At 45.5% G+C, this 25,707-nt stretch overlaps 1 long non-coding RNA gene across 3 annotated transcripts; it reads right to left on the bottom strand.

Moving 5' to 3' along the window:
• Positions 1–214: 214 nt before the first annotated feature.
• LOC134934914 (uncharacterized) lies at positions 215–7,275 on the bottom strand. 3 transcript variants are annotated; one of them, XR_010179835.1, is made up of 3 exons: positions 7,245–7,275; positions 5,147–5,260; positions 215–1,290 (listed from the first exon to the last, which is right to left on the bottom strand). It is a non-coding gene; the product is annotated as an uncharacterized LOC134934914 (long non-coding RNA). The 3 variants fall into 3 exon arrangements; XR_010179837.1 differs by lacking the exon at positions 7,245–7,275 and adding an exon at positions 6,168–6,259; XR_010179836.1 differs by lacking the exon at positions 7,245–7,275 and adding an exon at positions 5,825–5,939.
• Between the last annotated feature and the right edge of the window lie 18,432 nt (positions 7,276–25,707).

Genomic DNA, 25,707 nt, shown 5'->3' on the forward strand with positions numbered 1-25,707 from the left:
TTTTTCCACTTTAATTTTGAGGGTGACTCCAAATCCAGACCTCCATGGGTTAATAAATTTGATTTCCATTGATAATTTTTGTGTGATTTTGTTGTCAGCACATTCAACTATGTAAAGAACAAAGTATTTAATAAGAATATTTCATTCATTCAGATCTAGGATGTGTTATTGTAGTGTTCCCTTTATTTTTTTGAGCAGTGTATATATATATATATATATATATATATATTGAAACAACATTATACACTGGTACAATCATTAAAGCAGTACAGAGATACTCAGAATGTAGCATAACTAGTTATTATTGTCTAGTGATACGAATATAATTATACAGTGCAGCGTGTTTAGGGTCACCAGCAGGGCCGCCGAGAACGGCCATGGACCCGGGTGCTGGAGGGGGGAGGGACATGTGCAGATATGGGGAAGCATGTCCACAGTCCCTTTAAAAAAAAAAAAAAAAAAATAGTTTTTCTGATACTAGGGTGCCAGCAGCTGCACAGGGGAATATTTGGCCCCTCAGCAGCTGCTGCACAAACAGGATGGCAGGGACGTGAGGGTGGGAGACATGTTCACTCAGGAGGAAGTCTCTTCCGATAGATACTAGCCAATGTGGGCGTGGCTATGTGATCTGCAGGAGGCGCAGTACAGTGTGACCATTATCAGTGTATAAAGATACTCAGCATCATTATACAGTGCAGCTTGATGATAAGGAGTGTATAGCGCTACTCAGCATCATGCAGTGTGCTCTGTTTAAGGGTATAGAGATACTCAGTATCATTATACAATGTAACAGGTTAATTTTAAGTGTATGAGATGCTCAATAACATTATACATTGCAATTTATTATGGTAAAGAACAATTATGTATCATTATACAGTTTGCATGTTCAATATTAATACTGTATACGGGGTATTCAGCCGCTTTATACAATGTAGTACATATGGTAAATTGGATTATAGACCCATCTTCAGAGTTCGTCCACACGTGTGTTGCACTGGGCCGACATCCATGCTTAGTGTGTATCAGTGCTGGCCTTTCCTTATGAAGCAGGTGTATATAATATGATTCCAGTCGACGCACTGACTCACAGAGGCCTGAGGACTAGCAGTGCCGCAGAGATCAGGATAGGGGGCAGTGCGGGGCAGCTTGCAGCGTTTTTCAGGCCCGCATTGTTCTCTTTGGGTGGTCCATTGCAATCGTCTGAGAAACAGCATTCGACAGTAGCGCTGCTTCCACTCTGCCGGGCATGGTCACAAAATGACTTGTAGGAGCAGGACTTGATGATGCTGTCTGTAAACAAGACACAAAGAGCTCTGTGATCCTCACATTACACAAGTACTAATCAGCTTCTAATCCATTATACATGCTAATCGTGTCCAGAACCAACACCACAGGTCCTCCCATAGAGATAACACATTCTCACTATAGAACTGTGCTGAGAATCAAACAGGAGGAACAGGTGCCCTACAGAATGTAAAAAGCACCTGATGAGGACCATAAATATAGTTCTGAGAAATAAAAATAAACATACCATATGCATAATGTCAATGCTTTGAAGTGTACCAGTACATCATTATTCATCTGCAGACATGTGTGGGTTAAATTAATATTCATGAGACTACTGCATATCTGCTTCCTAAATACTAATAATAAGCCTCCATGACAGGGTGCACCACCTGTCCTTACATTGGTATCTGTGGCCTCCATGAGGACACGGATGTCTCTGATCACTTTTCCCAGAACCTTGCCCTTGTTTTTCCATCACTATGGTGGGGTCAGTGCAGTACAATTAGGTGGTTGGGCTAGTCTACGCCCAACGCAGTGGCACAAAGGGTTGAAATGAAGGTGCTACCACATTCCAGTTGGACAGTAGAGTATGTCAGAGCAGCTGGACCACTTTGGCGAGACTGCAGGAGAGGAGAAATAAAGCCAAATCTTGGGAGCCAAGGCGATGACTGCTGCACAGGGCATCCTGCTGGGAATGTCTGCAACGGGATCCGGTCATGATTCCGGCAGTCGAAATACCGACGCCGGAATGACAACACAGCTCAGAATTCTGGGATCACAATCCTGGCACCAGCATCCCGGTCCCTACAGTCGGGATCCTGGCAGTTGAAATACCAACGCTGGAATCCAGACACAGTTCGGAATGCTGGGATCACAATCTGGTTGACGGCATCAGGACACCCGGGATCCCTTACGAGATACTGTGGGCCCCTGGAGAGGTAAGTTGCAGGAAGGTGGGGGGGGGGGTGTTAGGTTTAGGCTGTGGGGGTTAGGGTGAGGGGTCCATTAGGGGATACTTATCTTCCTCCTCTCAGGATTCTCACCGTTGGGATTCTGCCCGCCGGCATCCTGACCGTCCATCGGCATTTGAACCCAACCCTCTGCAACACTGTGTTGGCATAGTTAGGACATCTTGCAGGGAACATCTCTGGCATTATGTTGCTGGGTTTATTTTATGGCATGTTATGGAGCACAGGGCACTTTGCTGGGTTTATAGCATTTTGTTGAGCCTATTATGTAACTAGTTACATTTAGTTGGGGATTTATGTGGCATGTTATAGCTTGCTGGTATAGTACTTTGCATGTCACATCTTGTTGGGGATTTATTTGGTATGTTATATTTTAGGCTATTGACATCTTGATGAGGATATAGGGCCTGATTCAGATTTGTACGCAGAATCTGATGTTTGGGGGTCTGCGCATGTGCAGAATGAGTCTTGGAAGATACTGTAGCTCAATTGAAAAACAAAACGAAAAATATTTGACCCAGTGCCAATAAGCGATTAAGAGGTCTATTTACTAAGCCTTAGATGGAGATAAAGTACCAGTCAATCACCTCCTAACTGCCATGCCACAGGCTGTGTTTAAAAAATGACAGTTAGGAGTAAACAGACCCCTGAATACCTGCCGCTTTTCTGTGGGTATACTCACCCCACCTAAAATTATGAAAGTACAAGAGAGAAATCCACAAATTGGGGAAAAGCGCTTTTCCCCACTTTGTGGATTTCTTTCCTGTAAGATAGCTTGCAGTTCCCCCTTAGCCACATGTTGATTGACATGCTGCTGCATTTAGGGGGCAGACTAGGGACGGTGCCTGAGACGATTGTACAAAACAGGGGTGTGTTGTACCTATTTTGTAGTCTTGCTGAGTCTAGGGTCTGCAATTCTGGATGCAGACGTCCTGGACCCAGCAGCAGGGTCTGATGGCCAGCCTGAGGAAGCTTTAACTTACCAGACTGGCTGAGTGCCGCGATACTCTTCATCTGATGCTGCGTATCAGGCGTCTCACGTGTACAGCAGATGCTGTCAGGAGGTGTCTATTTCCCACAGACGCCTCCTGCTGCATTTACACATTTTTTATACAGAATTGCATAGCTGCTTCCTTGCATATTGTGGAATACTAACCACATTGGAATCAGGCCCATTATTTGGCGTGTTATATCTAGTTGGGCTTATTACATCTTCGTGAGGATATTATTTGGCACGTTATATCTTGATGGGTTTATTATTTGACATGCTATATCTTCTTGGGCCCATTATTTGGCATGTTATATATTGCTGGACTTATTACATTTTGAAGTGGATATTATTTGGCATGTTATATATTTCTGGGCTTGTTGCATCTTGTTGAGGATAGTATTTGGCATGTTACATATTTCTGGGCTTGTTGCATCTTGTTGAGGATAGTATTTGGCATGTTACATATTTCTGGGCTTGTTGCATCTTGTTGAGGATATTATGTGGCATGTTACATCTTGTTGGACTTGTTGCATCTTGCCGAGTATAGTATTTGGCATGTTACATCTTGCTGGGTGGGCGTGTTATATCTTACTGGGACGTGTTACATCTTGTTGAGTACTGAGACTGTATACAGACAATGTTTTGCTTCTTTATCATGAGTGGAACTTCATAGCTACAGGTTACTCTATTATTTTTAAATAATCTGCACATTTCCTTGCTTCAGGCGATAAAATATCTTTCAGAAAAATGTCATTCTACTAACCAGGAGAAGCTAAACACTACAGAACCCTCACTATCCTCACTTCCTGAGCACTATCCTCACTTCCTGAGCACTTGTTCTTTTTATGAAGCCCCAATTACACTCTGTTCTTGGCTGTAGTAAGCAGCTACAGCTTTCCTGCTTGAACGGCAATGTAATGCAGGGCCGTCTTTTCGTATGGGCTCAATGGGCTCTTGCCCAAGGGCCCCATGAGTAAAAGGGCCCTAGGATGATAGCTGAGGGTCCCCTCTTTCCAGGGGTAGCAGATTTTTGAAAATCGGCCTTGGGGAACCGGAGATATCCGACTTCAAAGCAGTGGTCCCCATCCAAGCCTGTTAATTGCTCTTCCCAGCCAGATATCTCGGGTTCTGTCTGACTTAGAGTTTTTCTGAGGGTATGTTCCAAAAGATGGGACTCTCATCTTTCAGTGGACTCTAGCAGCTTGTCTCTACTATGCCCAAAACCAGAGATATCAGCATTTAAGCAGCTGGTCCCTGCTCCAGCTCCACATGCCTAATGTGCAGTTTTATATTTTTGTTGGTGGATTGCTCTGGCTACTGAACTCTGATCCCCAAGTCACCAGAACCTTCTGAAAGGTGGGACTCTCTAGTTTTTTTTATCCCATTAAAGCTAAGAAATCTATTTCCAGGAACTGGAGATATCTGCAGACAAGCATGCTGCCCTCCCACCTTAAAATTATGAATATTAAGCCCACTCTACTATCGACCCCTCCCCTACGCATTAAACACCGCCTACCACCCTGGAAGTCATGTACCAGGGCCCCTTCATTCAGCCCAACGTCCCCTTCTACAGTTTAGTGTTCTCCTTCCCCATCTTTGCAGTAAAGGAGTCATTAGCAGAAATTACTGCTCCAGGTTCTACATGCTGAGAAAAAGATAGAACACCCCCTACTGCCCGCGGGACATCAAATTTGCCGCTGAATGCACCCCCCACCCCTTCCACTGATGGGTGGGTAGGGGCCCCAGTGTATTGCTGTGCCCAGGGGCCTACACTGCTGTTAAGACGGCTCTGATGTAATGTATGCTTTGCCAGCCACCACAAAGCATGCTGGAAGTTGTAGTCCAACAACATATGTTAAGTCACCAGTTCCCTATATTACAAGGAAGACATCAGACTTACTTGGTGCAGTGATGGTGGAGCAGACCTCTGCGTACTGTGGACAGACATGGGTCCCCTGCTTGTAGCACTCCTCCTCACTGGACGCCACACAACTGTGACATCTCAACGCTTTACCTTTACAGAAGGAACACGGAAAAACAACTATTTTAACAATACAGCATTTTCTTACTTTGGAGTCTTTGCAATAGTCATATAAATTAGTTTATCAATGGTAATCAGAAAACAGTGTCATTGATAAGAGTCCACAGCAGTGAGACAAGGCAGACACACAGGGGCTGGTGTAAACTTGCTTGCACCCCTGCTAGTATGTTTTCATGCAAGTGTGGGTGACGTAAAGTCATACATATTTCATTCATATCTACACTTACAACTGAAGGGCTGTAACTGGGTGTTTTAACATAACAAGTCCACAGAAGCATTGGGTATGTATGTGTGTATATATATATACACATATATATATATATATATATATATATATATATAAAATTGGCACCCAGATGTGATTACAACCTATAAATACAGGGAACCCAGTGGGTTTCACAATTATCATTAATTTTAAAACATAAGCATGAACTGTTCTTTCATGAAAAGTTTTTATATTAAAATGTACAGAAGCAAAGAAGCATGTCCATAATATTACACAGACAGAATGATGCAATTTCTCTTCGAATACTCCACCATTGAAGTTGGTAGAGGAATATCGGCAACTTAGTGCAGTATCTTTATTCTTCCTCATATGATATTCAGAGATAACATCAAGTATAACAACCCAACGCGTTTCATCTAGTAACTAGACTTCATCAGGGGTATGTCTAAAAATTACAGAACAACTAGTCAATATTTATACAATGTTACATACAGTAAAAATTGTACAAAGAACAGTCCATGGAAAATAGGATGTGCGAGATATGGTAAAACAAAGCGCCAGACAATAATTAGGCTGATGGCTAAATCTGAAAACTGGATTAGATGGTTACAGTAAGAATCCATATATATTATCATCATTGGGTATTTTACATACCTTTTGGTATTAGCGCCTATCAGAATGTAATCAAACAAGGTGGATAATCAGGATTTTTCAAAGATTAATCTCAAAGCATCACAAACAAGGCTGCCGAGGCTTCCAGCCGTTCTAGTTAAAAAATTAATTAATAATTGACTCTTATTATCAAAGAATGGATTACCGACCATTGTATAAGTCATATGATTAAAACATCACGTACCTCATGCGTCCAACTGATAAAAATTCATCTACTTCCTACGTTTCTAATTTTTAAAAGGAAGGTGGGGACAGCAAGATCCTGCCAGAAGTGGACCTAATGAGTCAATTAATTTTAATGAATATATGTCTGGGACAATTATGACAAAGGAACAAGAGAGGAAGGGAGGAGGGGGAGTGGAGGCTTAATTATCATCACCCTCATTATTGTTTTCAATAGGGGGAACACATATGTGTCCAATACATGGATTAAACTAAAACTAACTGATCAGTATAAACGGATATAATGTACACATAATCCCCTGACAAAAAATATAGTATAAACAACCCTAATGGTAGCGAAAAAGGAAACGCATTAATCGAGATCAACAATTATATTAGTATTAATATAAATGTTTTTATGGATATTACAGATAGAATTCTAGAGAATCACAAAATACCTCATGGGTCAAATACGAGCGTTAAAAATAGATACGGATAGGATGTCCATACAGATTCACACAGGAAACAACCTAAGGGTCAATTAGATAATAACCAATGATTTTAGATATCGTGGCCATATGCAACTACTAGCTTGATCACCTGACCTCTGTATGAGTGTTAAAAATTGAGACATTGTGCATTGCTCACATGCTAGCAGATTTATAATAAATCCAATTCACATTAATTAGACTACATAAGTGAGACATGATGCATGTTCAAATAGTCAGTCTTAAATATCACTCCTTTTGTACATAATACTTGGCACTATGTAAGTCTAAATTAAAGACTAAGAACTTTAAACATTAGAAAATTAAATGCCAATCAGTCTAACCCAGAATAATATACATATCATAAATTAAATAGAGCCTTCTTCCAAAGAGTATGAAAAACCCTTACTTTCCAAGCAGACAGCCAGTAGTACTCCAGTATCCTTGCAATGGAACATGGGAGCTCAATTCAAACTTTTATAGGGGAAGTCTTATGACATAATTTCCCTGATTAGACTAATGGACATTAGACCTATGTCAATCTCATCTGGAAGCCAGTTAATTAATCAATTAAATGGGTATATAAGTCAATTTCACTAAAGTGTGGTATGTAAACCATGTTTATTCTGTGCACCCCTAGTGCTACAGTGGAAAGTAAGGGTTTTTTCATACTCTTTGGAAGAAGGCTCTATTTAATTTATGATATGTATATTATTCTGGGTTAGACTGATTGGCACTTAATGGCACTCTAATGTTTAAAGTTCTTAGTCTTTCATTTAGACTTACATAGTGCCAAGTAGTGATGAGCGGGTTCGGTTTCTCCGAAACCGAACCCCCCCGAATTTCACCTTTTCCACACGGGTCCGAGGCAGGTTCGAACCTGCCCGCCTTGCTCGGCTAACCCGAGCGCGCCCGAACGTCATCATCCCGTCGGATTCTCGCGAGATTCGGATTCTATATAAGCAGCCGCGCGTCGCCGCCATTTTCACTCGTGCATTGGAGATGATAGGGAGAGGACGTGGCTGGCGTCCTCTCTGTTTATTGTAGAAGTTGATTGGTTTACTTTATTTCTTATTTGTGGGGAGGATTGGCGAGCAGCTGTTAGGAGGAGTACAGTGCAGAGTTTTGCTGATAAGTGACCACCAGTTTGTATCCGTTCTCTGCCTGAAAAAAACGCTCCATACCATATCTGTGCTCAGTGTGCTGCATGATATATCTGTGCTGAGTGCTCACACTGCTTAATTGTGGGGACTGGGGAGCAGCTAAAGCAGGAGTACAGTGCAGAGTTTTGCAGACAGTGACCACCAGTATACGTTGTCTGCCTGAAAAACACTCCATACCTGTGCTCACAGTGTGCTGCTTTATTGTGGGGACTGGGGACCACCAGTATAATTAATATTATATAGGAGTAGTACAGTGCAGAGTGCACTGCTGTACCTACCTCTGTGTCGTCACTCGTCATCCATTAAGTATACTATCCATCTGCATTGTATACCTGTGGTGCATTTTAGACAGTTTTGCAGTTTGCTGACAGTGTCCACCAGTATACTATATATAGCAGTACGGTAGGCCACTGCTGTGTACCTACCTCTGTGTCATCACTCGTCATCCATTAAGTATACTATCCATCTACATTCTATACCTGTGGTGCATTTTAGACAGTTTTGCAGTTTGCTGACAGTGTCCACCAGTATACTATATATATCAGTACGGTAGGCCACTGCTGTGTACCTACCTCTGTGTCGTCACTCGTCATCCATTAAGTATACTATCCATCTACATTCTATACCTGTGGTGCATTTTAGACAGTTTTGCAGTTTGCTGACAGTGTCCACCAGTATACTATATATAGCAGTACGGTAGGCCACTGCTGTGTACCTACCTCTGTGTCGTCACTCGTCATCCATTAAGTATACTATCCATCTGCATTGTATACCTGTGGTGCATTTTAGACAGTTTTGCAGTTTGCTGACAGTGTCCACCAGTATACTATATATAGCAGTACGGTAGGCCACTGCTGTGTACCTACCTCTGTGTCGTCACTCGTCATCCATTAAGTATAAAATCCATCTGCATTGTATACCTGTGGTGCATTTTAGACAGTTTTGCAGTTTGCTGACAGTGTCCACCAGAATACTATATATAGCAGTACGGTAGGCCACTGCTGTGTACCTACCTCTGTGTCGTCACTCGTCATCCATTAAGTATACTATCCATCTACATTCTATACCTGTGGTGCATTTTAGACAGTTTTGCAGTTTGCTGACAGTGTCCACCAGTATACTATATATAGCAGTACGGTAGGCCACTGCTGTGCACCTACCTCTGTGTCGTCACTCATCATCCATTAAGTATACTATCCATTTGCATTGTATACCTGTGGTGCATTTTAGACAGTTTTGCAGTTTGCTGACAGTGTCCACCAGTATACTATATATAGCAGTACGGTAGGCCACTGCTGTGTACCTACCTCTGTGTCGTCACTCGTCATCCATTAAGTATAAAATCCATCTGCATTGTATACCTGTGGTGCATTTTAGACAGTTTTGCAGTTTGCTGACAGTGTCCACCAGTATACTATATATAGCAGTACGGTAGGCCACTGCTGTGTACCTACCTCTGTGTCGTCACTCGTCATCCATTAAGTATACTATCCATCTGCATTGTATACCTGTGGTGCATTTTAGACAGTTTTTCAGTTTGCTGACAGTGTCCACCAGTATACTATATATAGCAGTACGGTAGGCCACTGCTGTGTACCTACCTCTGTGTCGTCACTCGTCATCCATTAAGTATAAAATCCATCTACATTCTATACCTGTGGTGCATTTTAGACAGTTTTGCAGTTTGCTGACAGTGTCCACCAGTATACTATATATAGCAGTACGGTAGGCCACTGCTGTGTACCTACCTCTGTGTCGTCACTCGTCATCCATTAAGTATACTATCCATCTACATTCTATACCTGTGGTGCATTTTAGACAGTTTTGCTGACAGTGTCCACCAGTATACTATATATAGCAGTACGGTAGGCCACTGCTGTGTACCTACCTCTGTGTCGTCACTCGTCATCCATTAAGTATACTATCCATCTGCATTGTATACCTGTGGTGCATTTTAGACAGTTTTGCAGTTTGCTGACAGTGTCCACCAGTATACTATATATAGCAGTACGGTAGGCCACTGCTGTGTACCTACCTCTGTGTCGTCACTCGTCATCCATTAAGTATACTATCCATCTACATTCTTTACCTGTGGTGCATTTTAGTTTTGCGCAGTAAATATAGTAGTAGGCCATTGCTATTGATACTGGCATATAATTCCACACATTAAAAAATGGAGAACAAAAATGTGGAGGTTAAAGGGAAAGATCAAGATCCACTTCCACCTCGTGCTGAAGCTGCTGCCACTAGTCATGGCCGAGACGATGAAATGCCATCAATGTCGTCTGCCAAGGCCGATGCCCAATGTCATAGTAGAGAGCATGTAAAATCCAAAACACAAAAGTTCAGTAAAATGATCCAAAAATCAAAATTAAAAGCGTCTGAGGAGAAGCGTAAACTTGCCAATATGCCATTTACGACACGGAGTGGTAAGGAACGGCTGAGGCCCTGGCCTATGTTCATGGCTAGTGGTTCAGCTTCAAATGAGGATGGAAGCACTCATCCTCTCGCTAGAAAAAAGAAAAGACTTAAGCTGGCAAAAGCACAGCAAAGAACTGTGCGTTCTTCAAAACCACAAATCCCCAAGGAGAGTCCAATTGTGTCGGTTGCGATGCCTGACCTTCCCAACACTGGACGGGAAGAGCTTGCGCCTTCCACCATTTGCACGCCCCCTGCAAGTGCTGGAAGGAGCACCCGCAGTCCAGTTCCTGATAGTCAAATTGAAGATGTCACTGTTGAAGTACACCAGGATGAGGATATGGGTGTTGCTGGCGCTGGGGAGGAAATTGACAAGGAGGATTCTGATGGTGAGGTGGTTTGTTTAAGTCAGGCACCCGGGGAGACACCTGTTGTCCGTGGGAGGAATATGGCCCTTGACATGCCTGGTCAAAATACAAAAAAAATCAGCTCTTCGGTGTGGAATTATTTCAACACAAATGCGGACAACAGGTGTCAAGCCATGTGTTGCCTTTGTCAAGCTGTAATAAGTAGGGGTAAGGACGTTAACCACCTCGGAACATCCTCCCTTATACGTCACCTGCAGCGCATTCATCATAAGTCAGTGACAAGTTCAAAAACTTTGGGTGACAGCGGAAGCAGTCCACTGACCACTAAATCCCTTCCTCTTGTAACCAAGCTCCTGCAAACCACACCACCAACTCCCTCAGTGTCAATTTCCTCCTTACCCAGGAAAGCCAATAGTCCTGCAGGCCATGTCACTGTCAAGTCTGACGAGTCCTCTCCTGCCTGGGATTCCTCCGATTCATCCTTGAGTGTAACGCCTACTGCTGCTGGCACTGCTGTTGTTGCTGCTGGGAGTTGATCGTCATCCCAGAGGGGAAGTCGGAAGACCACTTGTACTACTTCCAGTAAGCAATTGACTGTCCAACAGTCCTTTGCGAGGAAGATGAAATATCACAGCAGTCATCCTGCTGCAAAGCGGATAACTGAGGCCTTAGCAGCCTGGGCGGTGAGAAACGTGGTTCCGGTATCCATCGTTAATTCAGAGCCAACTAGAGACTTGATTGAGGTACTGTGTCCCCGGTACCAAATACCATCTAGGTTCCATTTCTCTAGGCAGGCGATACCGAAAATGTACACAGACCTCAGAAAAAGACTCACCAGTGTCCTAAAAAATGCAGTTGTACCCAATGTTCACTTAACCACGGACATGTGGAAAAGTGGAGCAGGGCAGACTCAGGACTATATGACTGTGACAGCCCACTGGGTAGATGTATTGCCTCCCGCAGCAAGAACAGCAGCGGCGGCACCAGTAGCAGCATCTCGCAAACGCCAACTCGTTCCTAGGCAGGCTACGCTTTGTATCACCGCTTTCCAGAATAGGCACACAGCTGAAAACCTCTTACGGCAACCGAGGAAGATCATCGCAGAATGGCTTACCCCAATTGGACTCTCCTGGGGATTTGTGACATCGGACAACGCCAGCAATATTGTGCGTGCATTACATCTGGGCAAATTCCATCACGTCCCATGTTTTGCACATACCTTGAATTTGGTGGTGCAGAATTATTTAAAAAAACGACAGGGGCATGCAAGAGATGCTGTCGGTGGCCCGAAGAATTGCGGGCCACTTTCGGCATTCAGGCACCGCGTACAGAAGACTGGAGCACCACCAAACATTCCTGAACCTGCCCTGCCATCATCTGAAGCAAGAGGTGGTAACGAGGTGGAATTCAACCCTCTATATGCTTCAGAGGATGGAGGAGCAGCAAAAGGCCATTCAAGCCTATACATCTGGCCACGATATAGGCAAAGGAGGTGGAATGCACCTGACTCAAGCGCAGTGGAGAATGATTTCAATGTTGTGCAAGGTTCTGCAACCCTTTGAACTTGCCACATGTGAAGTCAGTTCAGACACTGCCAGCCTGAGTCAGGTCATTCCCCTCATCAGGCTTTTGCAGAAGAAGCTGGAGACATTGAAGGAGGAGCTAAAACAGAGCGATTCCGCTAGGCATGTGGGACTTGTGGATGGAGCCCTTAATTCGCTTAACCAGGATTCACGGGTGGTCAATCTGTTGAAATCAGAGCACTACATTTTGGCCACCGTGCTCGATCCTAGATTTAAAACCTACGTTGTATCTCTCTTTCCGGCAGACACAAGTCTGCAGAGGTTCAAAGACCTGCTGGTGAGAAAATTGTCAAGTCAAGCGGAACGTGACCCGTCACCATCTCCTCCTTCACATTCTCCCGCAACTGGGGGTACGAGGAAAAGGCTAAGAATTCTGAGCCCACCCGCTGGCGGTGATGCAGGGCAGTCTGGAGCGAGTGCTGACATCTGGTCCGGACTGAAGGACCTGCCAACGATTACTGACATGTCGTCTACTGTCACTGCATATGATTCTCTCACCATTGAAAGAATGGTGGAGGATTATATGAGTGACCGCATCCAAGTAGGCACGTCAGACAGTGCGTACGTATTCTGGCAGGAAAAAGAGGCAATTTGGAGGCCCTTGCAGAAACTGGCTTTATTCTACCTAAGTTGCCCTCCCTCCAGTGTGTACTCCGAAAGAGTGTACTCCGAAAGAGTGTTTATGGCAGCCGCTCACCTTGTCAGCAATCGGCGTACGAGGTTACTTCCAGAAAATGTGGAGAAGATGATGTTCATTAAAATGAATTATAATCAATTCCTCCGTGGAGACATTCACCAGCAGCAATTGCCTCCAGAAAGTACACGGGGACCTGAGATGGTGGATTCCAGTGGGGACGAATTAATAATCTGTGAGGAGGGGGATGTACACAGTGAAAGGGGTGAGGAATCGGAGGATGATGATGAGGTGGACATCTTGCCTCTGTAGAGCCAGTTTGTGCAAGGAGAGATTGATTGCTTCTTTTTTGGTGGGGGCCCAAACCAACCAGTCATTTCAGTCACAGTCGTGTGGCAGACCCTGTCACTGAAATGATGGGTTCGTTAAAGTGTGCATGTCCTGTTTATACAACATAAGGGTGGGTGGGAGGGCCCAAGGACAATTCCATCTTGCACCTCTTTTTTCTTTCATTTTTCTTTGCATCATGTGCTGTTTGGGGACAATTTTTTTGAAGGGCCATCCTGCCTGACACTGCAGTGTCACTCCTAGATGGGCCAGGTGTTTGTGTCGGCCACTTGTGTCGCTTAGCTTAGTCACACAGCCACCTTGGTGCGCCTCTTTTTTTCTTTGCATCATGTGCTGTTTGGGGAGTATTTTTTTGAAGGGCCATCCTGCCTGACACTGCAGTGCCACTCCTAGATGGGCCAGGTGTTTGTGTCGGCCACTTGTGTCGCTTAGCTTAGTCACACAGCCACCTTGGTGCGCCTCTTTTTTTCTTTGCATCATGTGCTGTTTGGGGACAATTTTTTGGAAGGGCCATCCTGTCTTGATTGACACTGCAGTGCCACTCCTAGATGGGCCAGGTGTTTGTGTCGGCCACTTGTGTCGCTTAGCTTAGTCACACAGCGACCTTGGTGCGCCTCTTTTTTTCTTTGCATCATGTGCTGTTTGGGGACAATTTTTTTGAAGGGCCATCCTGCCTGACACTGCAGTGCCACTCCTAGATGGGCCAGGTGTTTGTGTCGGCCACTTGTGTCACTTAGCTTAGCCATCCAGCGACCTCGGTGCAAATTTTAGGACTAAAAATAATATTGTGAGGTGTTCAGAATAGACTGGAAATGAGTGGAAATTATGGTTATTGAGGTTAATAATACTATAGGATCAAAATGACCCCCAAATTCTATGATTTAAGCTGTTTTTTAGGGTTTTTTGAAAAAAACACCCGAATCCAAAACACACCCGAATCCGACAAAAAATTTTCGGTGAGGTTTTGCCAAAACGCGTCCGAATCCAAAACACGGCCGCGGAACCGAACCCAAAACCAAAACACAAAACGCGAAAAATTTCCGGTGCACATCACTAGTGCCAAGTATTATGTACAAAAGGAGTGATATTTAAGATTGACTATTTGAACATGCATCATGTCTCACTTATGTAGTCTAATTAATGTGAATTGGATTTATTATAAATCTGCTAGCATGTGAGCAATGCACAATGTCTCCGTTTTTAACACTCATACAGAGGTCAGGTGATCAAGCTAGTAGTTGCATATGGCCACCATATCTAAAATCATTGGTTATTATCTAATTGACCCTTAGGTTGTTTCCTGTGTGAATCTGTATGGACATCCTATCCGTATCTATTTTTAACGCTCGTATTTGACCCATGAGGTATGTTGTGATTCTCTAGAATTCTATCTGTAATATCCATAAAAACATTTATATTAATACTAATATAATTGTTGATCTCGATTAATGCGTTTCCTTTTTTCGCTACCATTAGGGTTGTTTATACTATATATTTTTTGTCAGGGGACTATGTGTACATTATATCAGTTTATACTGATCAGTTAGTTTTAGTTTGATCCATGTATTAGACACATATGTATTCCCCCTATTGAAAACAATAATGAGGGTGATGATAATTAATCCTCCACTCCCCCTCCTCCCTTCCTCTCTTGTTCCTTTGTTATAATTGTCCCAGACATATATTCATTAAAATTAAGTGACTCATTAGGTCCACTTCTGGCAGGATCTTGCTGTCCCCACCTTCCTTTTGAAAATTAGAAACGTAGGAAGTAGATGAATTTTTATCAGTTGGACGCATGAGGTACGTGATGTTTTAATCATATGACTTATACAATGGTCGGTAATCCATTCTTTGATAATAATAAGAGTCAATTATTAATTATTTTTTAACTAGAACGGCTGGAAGCCTCGGCAGCCTTGTTTGTGATGCTTTGAGATTAATCTTTGAAAAATCCTGATTATCCACCTTGTTTGATTACATTCTGATAGGCGCTAATACCAAAAGGTATGTAAAATACCCAATGATGATAATATATATGGATTCTTACTGTAACCATCTAATCCAGTTTTCAGATTTAGCCATCAGCCTAATTATTGCCTGGCGCTTTGTTTTACCATGTCTCGCACATCCTATTTTCCATGGACTGTTCTTTGTACAATTTTTACTGTATGTAACATTGTATAAATATTGACTAGTTGTTCTGTAATTTTTAGACATACCCCTGATGAAGTCTAGTTACTAGACGAAACGCGTTGGATTGTTATACTTGATGTTATCTCTGAATATCATATGAGGAAGAATAAAGATACTGCACTAAGTTGCCGATATTCCTCTACCAACTCCAATGGTGGAGTATTCGAAGAGAAATTACGTCATTCTGTCTATGTAATATGATGGACATGCTTCTTTACTTCTGTACATTTTAATAAAAAAACTTTTTATGAAAGAACAGTTAATGCTTATGTTTTAAAATTAATGATAATTGTGAAACCCACTGGGTTCCCTGTATTTATAGGTTGTAATCACCTATGGGTGCCAATTTCCCTTTCTTCTTTTCATACATTCTGTTTAGTCCCTCCTAACAAGGGACTTAGGGATATAGGCAGCCCCCCCCCCCCCCCCCAGGAAGATCGTACTTTATTGTATTTAATTTGTCTCAGAACAGCGCAGAAGGAGAGTATTTGGTTGATTTTATATATATATATATATATATAGAGAGAGAGATGGATATATAGATAGATATATAGATATATATATATATATGATGCAGAACGACCCGGCACTCACGCTCCCGGTGCCTTCCCTCAGGGTTGTAGCCCAGTAATACAGAGGAACAGATCGGGCGGTGTCACAACTGAGGGCTGGTGCTGACCAGGGGGAAGCCTCAGTTGTAGGGGCTGAGGTATATGTGTACCTGGGAGGCAGTACAGGGTTCTTAGACATGCAGGGAACCTTTAGAACAAATGCCCGAAGGCGTGACCAAGACAACGAAGGAAAGTTCAAAGGTTTATTAAACACAGTTCAGAGGAATACTGATGCCTTGGTACAGGTAACAGGAATCACAGTTCAGAGAAATACTTGGGATCGATGACGGAACACCGATGGTGACTTGGAATCTATGACGGAACACCGATGGTTACTTTGGGATCGATGGCGGAACACCGATGGTTCCTGGAGATCGATGGCGGAACACCGATGGAGACTTGGGATCGATGGCGGAACACCGCTGGTCACTGGGGATCGATGGCAGAACACCGATGGTCACTGGCAGGGCAGAGCACTGCTGGAAGCTGGTGTCGGTAACTGCCAGTCACAGGATGCAATGATGAGACACTGCAGAGTCAGGCTGCACTGCAGAGACAGTCCATGGGAGGACTACACACTGGGATCACTGAAGACAATTGAAGCACTGACCTCTTTCCACCCCAGGAACAAGATATTTATACCAGCTGGGAAACAGGGATTGGCTGGCTGATTAACCAGAGACCAGAGTGCAGCTGCTGGGCAATCAGGCTGAGAGCAGAGTGCAGCTGATAGGCTGAAAGGTAACATGTGATTAGGAAAACATGGCTGCGCCCATGTTAGCTTTTAGAGGGAAAGAGTGTTTGTAACTTGCATGTGAAACTTAACCCTGATGCTGCCAGAATCACAGTAAAGAGATTAGAGACAGAGATGCAGCGTGCTGCACACAGACAGTGCAGATGGAATCCAGGCTTGGAACACTGGGACAGTCTCAGGAGGCAATTGGAAGGTAAATACTGATAAGGAATTACCTGGATCGTGACAGGCGGCACTTGGAGTGCCGCCCGATCTGCTCCTCATATATATATATATATATATATATGTGTTGTAGCAATGACTGCGGCACTCAGGGTCTTGTAATAAAGCGAAGTGTATTAGCAATTCACGGCATAAAACATCAACGTTTCGGGGTGTCTAGCCCCTTTATCATTGTCGCAGTCATTGCTACAAATTAGTTATTCTTCCCACTGAATGCACCGGGGCGCATTCACCATCTGAGGAGTGCCGGGCTTTGTATACACTATGCTATATATATATATATATATATATATATAGGCAAACTGGAACAGCCCGGCACTCCACTCCAAATGTAAGCAACTGCTGTGGTGCCCTCCCGATAGGGAACACAAGGTCCCGGATAGACAAGCAGGGTGGTGTGGGCGGCACTCCAAACAGACTTCTCAGCGTTTAGAAAAATATTCTTTATTCGGCCAACATGTTTCGGGGACCAAACCCCGTCCTCAGGGCCAGACAAGGCTCAATACTTTAACACAAATACTTATATAAGCAATACAGACAAACATTAGTGCAGATCGTACTCACCTGCTCCACGGCGCTGCCGCCCGCCAGTCCGTCCGGCCACGCTGACACGTCGCCGAGCGATGACGTCACAGAGCGCCGTCCAGCAGGAGAGTAACCCAGGCAACCAAACGGAGCCTCCGCTCGGTCACCTGAAAGAGTGCAGCGTGAACATAATGTGTGACTAATAACAAACCAACACAAATACATATAATAACAATAAAAACACGGACTGCATACTGTATTTAGGAATCTGGGGCAACTATAGCTAATAGCCACATGATGCACTGCACCCATTCCTGCGCAATAGCAAAAGAACACAATGATGACAAGCATTAAGCATATAAACGAGAATATATGCAGGGAAATATGTTAAGAAAGGTAATAAAGGTAATAAAGTTAATAAAGTTAATAGGCAGGGACTAGAGTTTCAACTATTTAAAGGAAACATTGCAACCCAAGGTTCTTATTGAGACCCCCGGGTGCCAAGGTTCCCAATTTATAAATCCACCTGGATTCCTTTTGTAAAAGTGATCTGTCCCTATTACCTCCCCTAAGTTTACGAGGGGCATGATCTATAAGGATAGCCCTAATACTGGCTACCCCATGTCCCATAAGCATACAGTGCCGGGCAAAGGGTTGTTCACTTTCTTTTTTCTCAAGTGCCTTTTTTATTGCGCTCCTGTGTAGTGCCATTCTCTCACGGAACTGCCTAATGGTCTTGCCCACATAAGCTAGACCACATGGACACGTGAGAAGATAAACCACATGTGTGGTAGTGCAAGTTAAACGATGTTTAATGGGAATTTTTCGGCCTGTAGAAGGGTGATTAAAGGAAGTGCCCACCAGCAAAGTATTGCACGTGGCACATCCAAAACAGCGATAACACCCGTTTTTGGCTCGTAAGAAATGTGATTCCCCACTAATAGCCATATCAGTGATATCTAATTTTATGATGTGATCTCCAATATTCCTCCCTCTAGTGTGGCTTGGCAGTAACCTAGTGTTGGCTAATGAAGACATGACTGCATCCGTTTGTATTATGGGCCACATTTGTTTAGCTTTTTTAACTATTTGTTTGCTCTTAGTGGTGTATTTGTTGACCCAGGGGAATACTTCCCTCCTATGTTCATGATGAGCATGGTTGGGCTCCAAAGCCTGTTGGCGAGTCATGTCCAAAACACGTTTTTTAGACACTTCCAGTTCCTTTAACGGATATCCTCTTTCGCCAAATTTATGCTTCATGGCATCCAATGCCCTGTGTGTCTCACTTGGGTCTGATGTAATCCTCCGCACTCGTAAAAATTGCGAGTACGGCAGGCCTCTGCGTAGGGGAGCAGGATGGAAACTCTGATAATTCAATGTGGTATTCCTATCTGTAGTCTTAACATACAAGGAGGTAATCAATTGACCATTTTTATTGGTTATGGTCACATCTAGGTAATTAATGGCATCATCATGTATGTTATAGGTGAACTGTACTGGGTGACTAGTTTTATTATGGTTATCCAAAAGAGACATGAGATTATCCCTAGATCCCTGCCACAAGATGAGCAAGTCATCTATATAACGCTTGTAATAAAAAATTTGTGAGGATACTTCAGGGACTATGGAAAACATCTGTGTCTCAAGTTGGTACATAAAGGCATTTGCATACGATGGGGCCACTGGGGACCCCATCGCACACCCAGACAGCTGTAACCAAAACTTACCATTAAACACAAAATAATTTTGTCTCAGTATTTTATCCAAAAGGGACAGAAAGAATACCACCTCTGGACCATGATAGGCAGGATTTTCCACAATTAATGACCTCACTGCCTCCATACCTGATTCATGTGGAATACAGGTATAGAGGCTAGTGACGTCAGCACTACACAAAAACAACTCCCTGGGTAAGGGACCTAGGTCCTGAAGTTGAAGTAATAAAGACGTCGTGTCTTTAAGGTATGACGAGATGGATTGCACACAGGGATTAAGATATGCATCGAGGTAAATGGAGGTGGGATGATACAAGGATCCCCTGGCCGACACAATTGGACGGCCAGGCGGGTCCTGCAAGGTTTTATGGACCTTAGGGACTGTATAAAACAGTGGTGCTATGGGGAATTCAACAGTAAGCGCCTTAAGGACTTGTAAATCAATAGTCCCTTGTACATTAGCTTCTTTCAGCAAAGCGTCCAGCTCCTTCTTGAATTCCAAGGTGGGATCTTTAATCAATTTTTTGTATACCACCGGGTCATTAAGTTGACGGTCACATTCCTTGATGTAGTCGCCCAGGTCTTGCACTACTGTAGCCCCCCCTTTTGTCGGCTTTGCGGATTACTATGTCGTTCCTACTGGTCAGATCCTTCAGTGCAAGCTTCTCAGGTTTAGACATGTTGGAGCGTCCGGGGTTCTCTATATCCGTGGTACCCTCCTTCTCCACCATGCGTGCAAAAGTCCTGATTGACGGGTTAAGGCTAGCCGGGTCAAAATATGACCGGGAAGTAACTGCTTGAAGCTGTATTGGAATGTGCTCAGAAGGTGGTCCCGATGGTCTACTATTGAAGAATTCTCTTCGTCTAAGAGATCTATTTAGGCGAAGCATCTCAACTTTCCATTCCAGTGCATCAGGAGCATTAGTGGGGATAAAAGAGAGGCCTTTAGCCAACACTTGATGTTCAATATCTGAAAGGGGAGTAGAGGATAAGTTGAAGACAGTCGCCTTCATGGCCTCGGAGGCTTTTGCCCTGATGTCCCTTTGGTTCTGCCCCGACCTCCTCGTCCTCTGCCGCGTCCGCGTCCTGGCGGGGGCACGCGGTTGGAACGAGTGTGTATGATCCGGGGGCCCTGCCCTAAAGGGGGCTGAGGATCAGATGTAGACACTACCTCAGAGGTATATTCAGAGTCGCTCGCCGATGTGCTGGCTCCCTGTTGTTGTTCTCTTCGTCGACGTGACTGATGTCGACGATTAGGGTATTGTCGTTCTTGCCCTGGTCTGGTGCTTCCTAACCAGGGATAGACCTGCCTCTGCTGGTAGTCCCTCTATGGCTATTAGTGGGGAATCACATTTCTTACGAGCCAAAAACGGGTGTTATCGCTGTTTGGGATGTGCCACGTGCAATACTTTGCTGGTGGGCACTTCCTTTAATCACCCTTCTACAGGCCGAAAAATTCCCATTAAACATCGTTTAACTTGCACTACCACACATGTGGTTTATCTTCTCACGTGTCCATGTGGTCTAGCTTATGTGGGCAAGACCATTAGGCAGTTCCGTGAGAGAATGGCACTACACAGGAGCGCAATAAAAAAGGCACTTGAGAAAAAAGAAAGTGAACAACCCTTTGCCCGGCACTGTATGCTTATGGGACATGGGGTAGCCAGTATTAGGGCTATCCTTATAGATCATGCCCCTCGTAAACTTAGGGGAGGTAATAGGGACAGATCACTTTTACAAAAGGAATCCAGGTGGATTCATAAATTGGGAACCTTGGCACCCGGGGGTCTCAATGAGAACCTTGGGTTGCAATGTTTCCTTTAAATAGTTGAAACTCTAGTCCCTGCCTATTAACTTTATTACCTTTATTACCTTTCTTAACATATTTCCCTGCATATATTCTCGTTTATATGCTTAATGCTTGTCATCATTGTGTTCTTTTGCTATTGCGCAGGAATGGGTGCAGTGCATCATGTGGCTATTGTCATGACTAAGGTTTTGTGAACCCGGTGTTAGTGAAGTCTGTGCGGGCGACTGGAGGATTATATGAATACTACCACTGACCTGGTTTGGGACTGTTGTGGACTCTGGGTTTCTTCCGGTGACTGGGAAGAGGAACCGCAGCAGAGATGGCCGAATCTAGGTTCTCCTCATGCAGGATTAGGTCGGCAGACAGGAGGCATGCTGAAGGTCTCCTGAAAGACAGAACTGGAAAGGCACTGATGAATCAGTGAAGAATACCAGGTATAATTGTGCTAAAGGGCACGGGGTGCTTGGAGACACTGAGGTGCTTGCGGACACTGAGGTGCTTGCGGACACTGAGGTGCTTGCGGACACTGAGGTGCTTGCGGACACTGAGGTGCTTGCGGACACTGAGGTGCTTGGAGACACTGAGGTGCTTGGAGACACTGAGGTGCTTGGAGACACTGAGGTGCTTGCGGACACTGAGGTGCTTGGAGACACTGAGGTGCTTGGAGACACTGAGGTGCTTGGAGACACTGAGGTGCTTGGAGGCACTGAGGTACGTGGAGGCACTGAGGTGCGTGGAGGCACTGAGGTGCGTGGAGGCACTGAGGTGCTTGGAGACACTGAGGTACGTGGAGGCACTGAGGTGCGTAGAGACACTGGGGTGCGTAAAGACACTGGGGTGCGTAGGGGTGCTGAGGCACGGAGGTGCTGGAAGCACGGAGATGCTGTGGCACGGAGGTACTGAGGCACGGAGATGCTGTGGCACGGAGGTGCTGGAAGCACGGAGGTGCTGGAAGCACGGAGGTACTGAGGCACTGAGGCACGGAGATGCTGAGGCACTGAGGTGCTGAGGCACGGAGATGCTGAGTCACGGAGATGCTGAGTCACGGAGGTGCTGAGGTGCTGGAAGCACGGAGGTACTGAGGCACGGAGGTACTGAGGTGCTGAGGCACGGAGGTGCTGTGGCACGGAGGTGCTGGAAGCACGGAGGTACTGAGGCACTGAGGCACGGAGATGCTGAGGCACTGAGGTGCTGAGGCACGGAGATGCTGAGGCACGGAGATACTGAGGTGCTGGAAGCACGGAGGTACTGAGGCCTGGAGATCCCAACTACAACAGTAGTAAAACTGAAACACGACAGCTGTGGTTTTCAGTGGAGAACACGGAATTCAGTACTGTGCCTTTAAGACGAAACATTGCAGCTGTACCTTTACATTGAGACTCAGGGAAATGGTGAAATCAAATGGCAACACACAAATAAACCAAACGGTAACAAGGGAACAGAGTTTCCACAGGAACTTAGGTACAAAGGTTACCTTTAGGGAGCTCAGCTTAAGACCCACACAAGGCTGTATGTGACACAAGGAACTAGCCCAGATTCCAACTCAGCCTCCTGATTTATACTTCCTGGTCCTTGATGATTGGTGGGCAGGATTAGGTGATGTCACTGTCATGTGACTACTCTAGCCAAGGCTGTGATGTAGAATGAGGCCTAGCAGGCCAAGAGAACACTGAAGCCTGGACTTCTGCAAAACACAGGATGCTTGCTTTTAGATTACTGAATTCAGCCTCACACAGGAGATCACCACAGGTGGAGCTGATTACCTATTACCTCTCAGGCAGAGAACTCAGGAAAACTGACAAGCTGTTTAACTCCGTGAGTGAAAAGACACAGGATCCAGGACAGATGGCAGGGGTAAGTCACCAAATATAAAACCTACAGTCAGGATTGTGACAGTATCCCCCTCTTCAAGGGTGGACTCCGGACACCCATCTTGAATCTTAGAGGAACTTGAGAAATTCATACAGAAGAATTTAGGACCTTCGTTGATGCAGATTCCAAAGGTTTAGGACTAAATTCTTTAACTACAGCGTTACTGAAAGTCTGTAAGTCATGGAACACAGGATCATTACTCTCAAAGAGCATGTTGGCCCACTCCAAAGCTCTTCCTCTGAATGCCAGGAACAGATATCGAGTAACGTTGGAAAGAGTTACTGCACCTGAATGATCAGACTCCATCCGAGAGAGAAATTGTTCAACCAGAGCGGCATATTGCAATAAATCTCCATCAAAGTAAATAGGTGGAAAACCATCAGACGAAAGCTTAGAGGATGAAACTGAAGAAAGCTTTGGCTGGACGAGTAGGACTGGATTGGATCCGAGGATACTTGGATTGGCTGGAGCCAAAGGAGACGGACCAGGCTGGTCCTGGAGTATTGCTGGACCGGCTGGAACCGGGACGGACTGACCAGGCGGAGCCTGGAGTACTGCTGGACCGGCTGGAACCGGGACGGACTGACCAGGCGGAGCCTGGAGTATTGCTGGACCGGCTGGAACCGGGACGGACTGACCAGGCGGAGCCTGGAGTACTGCTGGACCGGCTGGAACCGGGACGGACTGACCAGGCGGAGCCTGGAGTACTGCTGGACCGGCTGGAACCGGGACGGACTGACCAGGCTGGGCCTGGAGTATTGCTGGACCGGCTGGAACCGGGACGGACTGACCAGGCTGGGCCTGGAGTATTGCTGGACCGGCTGGAACCGGGACGGACTGACCAGGCAGGGCCTGGAGTATTGCTGGACCGGCTGGAACCGGGACGGGCTGAGCCCTTTCTTCACAGGGCTGGGCTGAGGCAAGAGCCCCCTCTTCATGGGGCTGGGCTGAGGCAAGAGCCCCCTCTTCACGGGGCTGGGCAGCACTCTGTAGACTCTCTGGCTGGGCAGCACTCTGTAGACTCTCTGGCTGGGCAGCACTCTGTAGACTCTCTGGCTGGGCAGCACTCTGTAGACTCTCTGGCTGGGCAGCACTCTGTAGACTCTCTGGCTGGGCAGCACTCTGTAGACTCTCTGGCTGGGCAGCACTCTGTAGACTCTCTGGCTGGGCAGCACTCTGTAGACTCTCTGGCTGGGCAGCACTCTGTAGACTCTCTGGCTGGGCAGCACTCTGTAGACTCTCTGGCTGGGCAGCACTCTGTAGACTCTCTGGCTGGGCAGCACTCTGTAGACTCTCTGGCTGGGCAGCACTCTGAAGACTCACTGGCTGGGCAGCACTCTGAAGACTCACTGGCTGGGCAGCACTCTGAAGACTCACTGGCTGGGCAGCACTCTGAAGACTCACTGGCTGGGCAGCACTCTGAAGACTCTCTGGGGCTGGACGCTCTGAAGACGCCCCTCCTGGGGCTGGACGCTCTGAAGACGCCCCTCCTGGGGCTGTGGACACGGACTCCTCTGTGACTGTAAATGGCTTGAACATTCTTCTCTGGACACCCAACTTGGGATAAGGTCTTTTAACCACCGGACCCCAGTCATAAATTTGAGTCTCTCTCAGAAGAGTAGCCTTCTTGATACCCCCGTCAGCAGCAGAAGGATCGGATACTGTGGATGACTTGTAGACATGAGCACTATGATACTGAGATTTGTCACTATTACCTGGCTTGCGAAGAATGCAGTCTTTAACAAAATGACCAGAATTTCCACAGTAAAGACAGAGATGTAGCTCCTTACGCCGCTGACGTTCAGCTTCAGAGAGCTTGGGCCGTGGATAGCTCTGATGAAAAACTTTCCCTTGCGCAGAGGAAGAGACTCTATTAACTGGATGGGACAAAACAGGATCAACAACGTTGGTAGTATTCCTGAGGAGATCAGGCATCACAGAGAGAATACTAGGCAAAAGTTCTTGTAACTGTAGTAACATCTGGTAGAAAATCTGCAGTTGGTCAGGAGTCTTAGAGCAGAAGGTCATAGAATCTCTGGAGGACGAATTCCGCTGCAGACACTGTGCCAATCGATGCTGAGTCGACTCCAGACCTTCCAAGCGTCCTGCAATATTGCTTAGGAGGTCATGCGTCAGACAAACACTTTCGGCCGGGTCCATGTGGCCAGTTCCTACTGTCATGACTAAGGTTTTGTGAACCCGGTGTTAGTGAAGTCTGTGCGGGCGACTGGAGGATTATATGAATACTACCACTGACCTGGTTTGGGACTGTTGTGGACTCTGGGTTTCTTCCGGTGACTGGGAAGAGGAACCGCAGCAGAGATGGCCGAATCTAGGTTCTCCTCATGCAGGATTAGGTCGGCAGACAGGAGGCATGCTGAAGGTCTCCTGAAAGACAGAACTGGAAAGGCACTGATGAATCAGTGAAGAATACCAGGTATAATTGTGCTAAAGGGCACGGGGTGCTTGGAGACACTGAGGTGCTTGCGGACACTGAGGTGCTTGCGGACACTGAGGTGCTTGCGGACACTGAGGTGCTTGCGGACACTGAGGTGCTTGGAGACACTGAGGTGCTTGGAGACACTGAGGTGCTTGGAGACACTGAGGTGCTTGCGGACACTGAGGTGCTTGGAGACACTGAGGTGCTTGGAGA

This window comes from Pseudophryne corroboree, chromosome 6 (assembly GCF_028390025.1).
Source record: "Pseudophryne corroboree isolate aPseCor3 chromosome 6, aPseCor3.hap2, whole genome shotgun sequence".
NCBI classification, from domain to species: Eukaryota; Metazoa; Chordata; class Amphibia; order Anura; family Myobatrachidae; genus Pseudophryne; species Pseudophryne corroboree.